The sequence below is a fragment of the Apostichopus japonicus genome, chromosome 13 (assembly GCF_037975245.1).
Source record: "Apostichopus japonicus isolate 1M-3 chromosome 13, ASM3797524v1, whole genome shotgun sequence".
Lineage (NCBI taxonomy): Eukaryota > Metazoa > Echinodermata > Holothuroidea > Aspidochirotida > Stichopodidae > Apostichopus > Apostichopus japonicus.
This window is the reverse complement of record NC_092573.1, coordinates 4,811,704-4,819,729: the sequence shown is the minus strand read 5'-3', so window position 1 is coordinate 4,819,729 and position 8,026 is coordinate 4,811,704. Positions and strand designations below refer to the sequence as shown.

At 39.8% G+C, this 8,026-nt stretch overlaps 1 protein-coding gene and 1 non-coding gene across 2 annotated transcripts in view; both read left to right on the top strand.

Annotated features, from left to right (window-relative positions):
* Nucleotides 1-1,138: 1,138 nt before the first annotated feature.
* Trnay-aua (transfer RNA tyrosine (anticodon AUA)) lies at nt 1,139-1,210 on the top strand. Its single transcript has one exon. It is a non-coding gene; the product is annotated as a tRNA-Tyr (tRNA).
* A 449-nt stretch (nt 1,211-1,659) lies between these two features.
* The window catches only part of LOC139979016 (uncharacterized), a 184,308-nt gene continuing 177,941 nt past the window's right edge, over nt 1,660-8,026 (top strand). The window contains exon 1 of the mRNA XM_071989653.1: nt 1,660-1,947. The gene's annotated coding sequence lies outside the window, so the exon portion shown is untranslated. The remainder of the gene's footprint in view (nt 1,948-8,026) is intronic.

Sequence of the window (8,026 nt, the reverse complement as noted above, 5' to 3'; positions counted from 1 at the left end):
TGGATCTGATACCGCAAACGGGTGATCAACGTCGAATTTTGAATGCTCGCATATTCAGAATCTTACCCCCACCCCGCAATTGTTATCTCCTGACCAATGCATATTTCCCGTTACATACCCTTGCCATTCCCGCATTAACACTTCCCGCTGTGACGTACTGTTGTCGTACGTACTGTAGTGATATTACTAGCTGATCGATTTGTTCAGAATCATGATGACGTGTTCGTTCTCATATGTGGACGCGAGGCAAATACAATAGCCTGATCCCCTTGCGTCCTCATATATGAACAACGCCTATGGTACCGAGAACTTTCGTATATAGTCAGTGAGGGTTTACTTGCAGCAGTTTCTTCTCGGTTTCTCTCAGGATGTTTCTGATTGATGGTTTTGGTGTTCTCTGCTAACGGATACGAAGAGAACAAACACATTTGATCTTTAATGAAGTGATGAAGCTTGATTTCTCTCTTATAACCATCCTCTTCAGGAAATTTACCCAAGCCCTTATAGCTACGGAGCCCCGGAGATATTTTTGCCAGAAATTGTCCTTTCTTGTTTAGAAAATGGGATGGATCGAATCAAGCGTTGTCAGAGAGGAGTAAAAGGGTGAAGGCGTTCTTATTACAAGAAAATACGTAAAAGGATTTTTTAACCTTAAGAGAACTTGCAGCAATACCTCTCGAGGAAAGTTATTCATGCGCAATCCTCTAACCAGCTCATTTCCTCTTTGAAGACATGGGTGTCATTTCTGTACTTAATTTTCTTGATCATCGAAGGAACAAAAAGGGAATCATGATGTAAGCTACAGATTAATTTATTTCATGGCATGGAATGAGCAATATATTGAAATGGAGCACAAAAACGTTTTTATTTTTAATTGAACTTTGTACTTTGACAATACCAACTCTCTCTCAGTCTCTAATAATAATAATACAAAAAAAAAATAATAATAACACATATATATATATATATATATATACATATATATATATATATACATATATATATATATATATATATATATATATATATATAGGCTTAGACGACATGGGTGTCATTGAATTGTTCGATACAGGTGACAAACGCCTACAGTGGAATTACGACCTTCCTTACCGGTTTCGAACCTCTGCACATACAATCAGCGTCCATAGCCTAGTGGTTAGGGTGTCCGCATATAAAGCGGGAGGCCCGGGTTCGAATCCCGGTGGAGGCTGGGAGTTTTTTTCACTGTTCTAAATTTTCCAACTCATTACGTTTTCAATTATATATATATATATATATATATATATATATATATATATAATTGAAACGTAATGAGTTGGAAAATGTGTGTGTGTGTACAAACCAACATCAAAATAGTTTTCCTCACTTAACATTTACTTGTCTATTTGAGCAATGACTCAGAATTATATGGAGAGTCTGAACCCCAAAAAGTAGTTTAAAAACTGTTTGAGAAAGGATTTACCAATTTTCAACAATCTGAAATTGGAGGCCAGTGCTGCTGGCATTTAAGCTTTTTCGAATAATGCGGATTTCATTGCCAAACGCTTCCCTTTTGTGTTGAATTTGCAGCAATCTGGAGTTAATCAGGGATTAATCAACGGTCTACAGCGCGTTTATCGCAGGATAATGCACGAAAGGGGCATACGGTCATTGCAGGTTACGTATTTAGTACAGTACACTTTATACTGTGATAAGCTATATAGCTACCGTTGAGTCCTAAACACATGTCAGCAATTCCGTCAAGAAAGGTCTCAAACAAACAGTTAACTTTTGAAGTACAATGGCTTTAACATTAACTCAGACGGAAATAGATGGAAACCAGGACATGAAACACTACTTCTTTTGGAGAATGACGTTAACTGTTCCTTGAAAGGTGCATTTCTTGAATACATTGATGCTGTATTCCGATCAGTAACGGTAGGCCTACACGTATCAGTTAGACATTATGTAAGTGTTAATATCGACAGTACGGTTCTGACATTGGCTAGTCAATTGTGAATCAAGAAGAATAAAGATCAAAAACTCATTATGATTAGAAGCAGCTTTGGAACACTTATTATAGTATACCTTCTTTATTTTCAGTGTTGCATCATGAATTACAGTGTTCGACTTTAATAACAGAAATAATTTACCATGAGTATACAATTCTGAAAGTATACATCGACAGCTTACAAAAACGATAACACTTTTTCGAAGTTCCCGAATACCCACGTCTTTACCATGTGGTTTGCTTTAGGACCAAGACTCAAAGTGATACCGTTCATATGAGAGAAAAGCTATTTCACCTACAGTTTTTCTTCATGGGAACTTATATATTTAACTTGAATATAACTACTGTTCACCGTCCTTGTGTTTGTTAGTATACGTTAAGTTTTGGTTGAGTCTACCAAAAACCTTCGAAGATCACATCTGACGAGAGTTGATTGCTTTTGGAAACCTCTGAATGTGATCTGTTCCTTCATTTAAAATCGCTTCAGTAAACTACATCCTTTAATTGGGTTCTGTGTTTTCCGCCAAATTTAAACTTTTGATGAAAACACTAGAAATTCGAAACTATATGTTGGCCCTTGGGCCCCATCATGTTGTATCTCTGTCTCTACGTTTCCATCCCAACAATAATGATCTTGACAAAAGTGTCGGCGTTTCATTTGTCGGACGAGTGTTTGCTTGGTCGCTTGGTAAGCGTTTATTAACTTCGTTCTTTAGGTTAATCAACCTACCGGATGTTTTTCAAGTTCCAGTCCTTTTAGCATACATTTTACAGACCTTGATTAGTGCTTAGTTTGCTGTAGACAAACATTTTCTCAGATTCATTATATTCGCTCCCAGTTATAGGAAATATGTAACGAAAATTCACGTAATAGACTAAAGTACGAAATTTTTGCTCACTAAAATACCTGTTTTAATTATTCTGATTACTCTCTTTGAAAATACTTCGAAATGAACTCCCCCAACTACTAAAGTTGAACAACTAATCTTTGAGAACATGCACGCTCCTCTTGTAAACAAGTCGAGATTAAGCTCAAAAGAGGCAACCGCTGAAGTAAATTAAGGAACGAATTATCGAGATTGGAAATTTAATTGCGTACTAAGCTAAGAATATCACTTAAGATTCAACAATTAAGCGTCAGCGTAAACAATTGCTTCGGTTTAAGAGAGTAGCCTGCGCTAAATCGGTACGGGATTTGATGCCAATATCTGAATATTTTGCAATTAATAAAATATTTCCCCCGTCTGAGATGGCGTCTGTTTCAAGCGTCGATGTAATTAAATTCATACATCCGTCTGTTACGTTATCAGATCAGAACAAATGCTTCATTTATTTGATTTGTTTCATAATTTTAAAGGGGATAAAGTAGTCTACGAAAATACCTCGCAAACACCCCCAACCCTCCCTCGCTAAATTTCTGATTATTAATTTGTTAAATTGTTAAAATGCTGAATTCTACTGCCCTAGCCATCCCACACTCACCATTACCCATACTGAATTCTACGCCCCTGCCCACCCCACACTCACCATTACCCCCACTGAATTCCACACCCCTATAGCCATCCTACACTCACCGATACCCCCACTGAATTCCACTTCCCTAGCCATCCCACACTCAGCATTGCCCCTACTGAATTTCACTCCCCTAGCCATTCCACACTCACCATTACCCCCACTGAATTCCACTTCCCTAGCCGTCCCACACTCACCATTACCCATACTGGATTCTACGCCCCTGCCCACCCCACACTCACCAATACCCCCACTGAATTCCACACCCCTATAGCCATCCTACACTCACCATTACCCCCACTGAATTCCACTCCCCTAGCCATCCCACACTCAGCATTTCCCCTACTGAATTCTACTCCCTTAGCCATCCCACACTCACCATTACCCCTACTGAATTCCACTCAACTGCCCATTCCACACTCACCATTACCCCCACCGAATTCCTCTCCCCTAGCCAACCCACACTCACTGTTACCCCCACTGAATTCCACTCCCCTGCCCATCCCACACTCACCATTATCCCCACTGAATTCCACACCCCTAGCCATCCTCCACTCACCATTACCCCTACTGAATTCCACTCCCCTAGCCATCCCACACTCAGCATTTCCCCTACTGAATTCTACTCCCTTAGCCATTCCTACACTCACCATTACCCCCACTGAATTCCACTTCCCTAGCCGTCCCACACTCACCATTACCCATACTGGATTCTACGCCCCTGCCCACCCCACACTCACCAATACCCCCACTGAATTCCACACCCCTATAGCCATCCTACACTCACCATTACCCCCACTGAATTTCACTCCCCTAGCCATTCCACACTGAAAAAATAAACTAGTCAATATTGCCACGGACTAACGTTAAATTAGTCTGTAACGTTAGTCAATGCACACGGACTAGCAAAAATCTTCGTTTCATCGCTGCTTCTTAGTTAGTTTACACTGACTAAGGAAAATATAATCGCAGCTTAGTCGGTGGCGACGGACTAAGGTATTTTAACCCATGGACTAAGAACGATACGGACACCCGATTTACGCCATAATCGTAGCTTAGTCGGTGTCGACAGACTAATGTATTTTAACCCAATTCGATTCACTTCAATTTGGAAACCGAGAGGCAACGGCAGCTTGCTGGGCTTGGCATAGTTTCATACGATCACTCTAAGCAACTTTCAACCGTAAATCACCCAAGAAGGTCTTTAGAAGAATGGAGGTATTAACTGCATCATCGGCCTACCTGTTATTCATTTAATTTGAAGGTAAAATTAAAGTTAATTGTTAGGCCACTGGCACTAGTACTGTATTATGGTTAGTGTAACGCTACCGTTGTCACGTTGGCGTTTCGCAATACACAAGTGCAATGACAGTGAGTAGCCTATAGGCTTCTACTGGGTACTGCAGTGCATTCTCAACACTAAAGTGTGCATCCTAAACACCAATTAACAATGTGTTATGTGTGTATTGGGCTAGATTGAACAGTGGCACATAATCTTCTTATTTATTCCCAAACAAATGCTGGAACTATAAGGCTCAATAGTTTATTTGAAGTCTACACTCATTTGGTAAAGATTTCCTGTAATTTCCCATGTGAATCTAAATGGGTAGGCTTTGTGATATTGAATAAGCAAGGCTAGACCTTCAAACGTACAGTCACAGTAGGCTGAACAAATTATGTTGGCTAGTCAACGGTATTATATGTTGCGAGCAGTCAGGATGCACGCTTCAGTTCTATTTAACCTTTTCATTTATCATTTTTTAGTATTTAATTTCCGGTCACGCCCAGGAAACAATTGCGACATTCCTTCAAGGTCGACTTGCTTACTGTAAGAAGTATTAACCGTTTTTTCTCAGGAAAGCTTGATAGTCTGAAGTTATTATAACATGTGCTTTTAGTATACTGCCAAAAGAGTAAGTTGTTGTATTTGCATTGATATTTTATGTAGAAGTAACGGAAAATTGAGTATGTTTAGTTTGGTCTAATTGCACGTTTTTTTTTTCTGTCCAATGTAGTGCAGGGTTCACTTGCGCGAATTCAAATTATTCTGTTTATGTATATGTATATGCATCGATTCTTAGATTATGATGTTTTTTTGACATTTATTTGTAATTCAAGCATATCTGTTTAGTAGCAAAGTTTAAAGGTTAAGATTAATTAGTTTTCTCTTTTTGATCCTAGATTGAATGAAACTCATTGGCGTAAATAATAGATCAGATGATACAGTTTAACGCAGTTGCTAAAACTCTGGGTATTCTCTAGTCTTCGCCGGTCCATTATATACTTTAGTACTACTAGTAAGACTATATCAAAACGACCGAAGACAAACTTAGTGTAACAAAGTACTGATTCTCCTCTAGCCTAGGTCTAAACAGGCTTGTTATGTGAGCAAGCAAAATAACAACTAAAAACGATTAGGCCTATAAATAAGTTGGCTCAGTGCATTTCTGTTTCTAAAATTTTATATTTTTAAAGATCATAAAAACAAACAAAGATTTAGCCCATGTTTTATTATCTCTGTATTCTGGGCATTTGATTCTGGTTGCAATGGTGATGACACTCTCGTTCAAATTTTCAGCTTTATACAGTCTGCTTCAAACTTTGGGATTGTTTTTTGAGACTATAGTGGAAGCAAATCTCACATAACTTTGTGGTGACAACTTTATTTTATTTTTTTTTCAAATGATGAATACTTTGCTGTTTCTTTCTTCCAGCAGGAATTGAAAAGCCAAATATCTAAGTCAAGGGTGAGCTTTCCTGTGATGTACGACACCAGTGTGGAGGCAACAACAGAAGAGGAGAACTGTGTTATATATGGCTTAAAGACATGTTTTAAGATGATATATTGGTACCCTTCGCAGAACAAAAGAGTTTATCCAAGAGTCCAAAAAGCAAAGGAACAAGTACCATAGAGAAAAAAGATGGAAGAGTGAGTTTAACTATTGTACCCAACTGTTTAATGATATTTAAGATACTTTTCATAACCTGTTTTAAAAAAAAAACCAGTCTAGTATATCATTTACGTGCAAGCTTCATAAGTTTGGTCAAATTTTCACTGATCTGTAGAGCGGGAGTCCAGAGGGTTTGGTTAGCTGGGAAGGTAACCAATTGCCTGGTACATCACAATGTTCACAATGCATTCCTGTATATGAAACCTGACGACTGGCAAACCGACTGTGGTGGATGTGGCTGGGAGAGCAATTTTAAAGTCACCTAATAGCTAACCTAGAGCAGCTTTCATGGTAACCACATCAAAGTAAGAACAATGTGTCAGGTATGGCCCCAAGAGCAACAAATGGCCATTGCCAGTAATTATTGGTGGTGGGGTACCCCTGCCAGTGATCTATAATTGACCCCTCACGGCTGACCTAGGTCAGCTCATGAGGTAACCACTTGAAACCTACTGGAAAATGTTGGTTAGGACTTCAGATACAAGGGATGGGCATTGCCAGTAATTTTTATTGGTGGGGTACCCCTGCCAGTAGACCCCAATATGCCCATCCCCTCATTGACCTAGGTGAGCTCATGATTTGACCAGTTGAAACCTACAGGAAAATGATAGGTATCACTTCATATGTAAGGATGGGCATTTCCAGTATTTTATATTGGTGGGCCACCACTGCCAGAGTCCGCCCATCCCTTACATATAGAATCCTGTCAATAATTTTCCAGTAGTTTTCAACTGGTTAAATCATGAGCTGACCTAGATCAATGAGTGAGGGGGGGGGGGCTTTTTGGGGGTCTACTGGCAGGGGTACCCCACTAATATAAATTACTGGAAATGCCCATCCCTTACATATATATAGAGTCCTGCCAATCATTTTACAGTAGTTTTCAACTGGTTACCTCATGAGCTAATCTAGGTCAATGGGGGATGGGCATTTTGGGGGTCTACTGACAGGGTTACCCCACCAATGTAAATGACTGGAAATGCCCATCCCTTACATATGAAGTGATACCTATCATTTTCCAGTAATTTTTCAACTGGTTATCTCATGAGCTGACCTAAGTCAATGAGGGAATGGGCATTTTGGGGGTCTACTGGCAGGGGTACCCCCCCCCCCAATATAAATTACTGGAAATTCCCATCCCTTACATATGAAGTGATACCATTTTCCAGTAGTTTTCAACTGGTTACATCATGAGCTCATCTAGGTCAATGGGGGATGGGCATTTTGGGGGTCTACTGGCAGGGGTACCCCACCAATAAAAATTACTGGCAATGCCCATCAGTTGTATCTGAAGCCCTAACCAACATTTTCCAGTAGGTTTCAAGTGGTTACCTCATGAGCTGACCTAGGTCAGCCTTGAGGGGTCAATTATAGATCACTGGCAGGGGTACCCCACCACCAATAATTACTGGCAATGGCCATTTGTTGCTCTTGGGGCCATACCTGACATATTGTACTTACTTTGATGTGTTACCATGAAAACTGATCTAGGTTAGCTATCAGGTGACTTTAAAATTGCTCTCCCAGCCACACCCACCACAGTCGGTTTGCCAGTCGTCTGGTTTCATATACA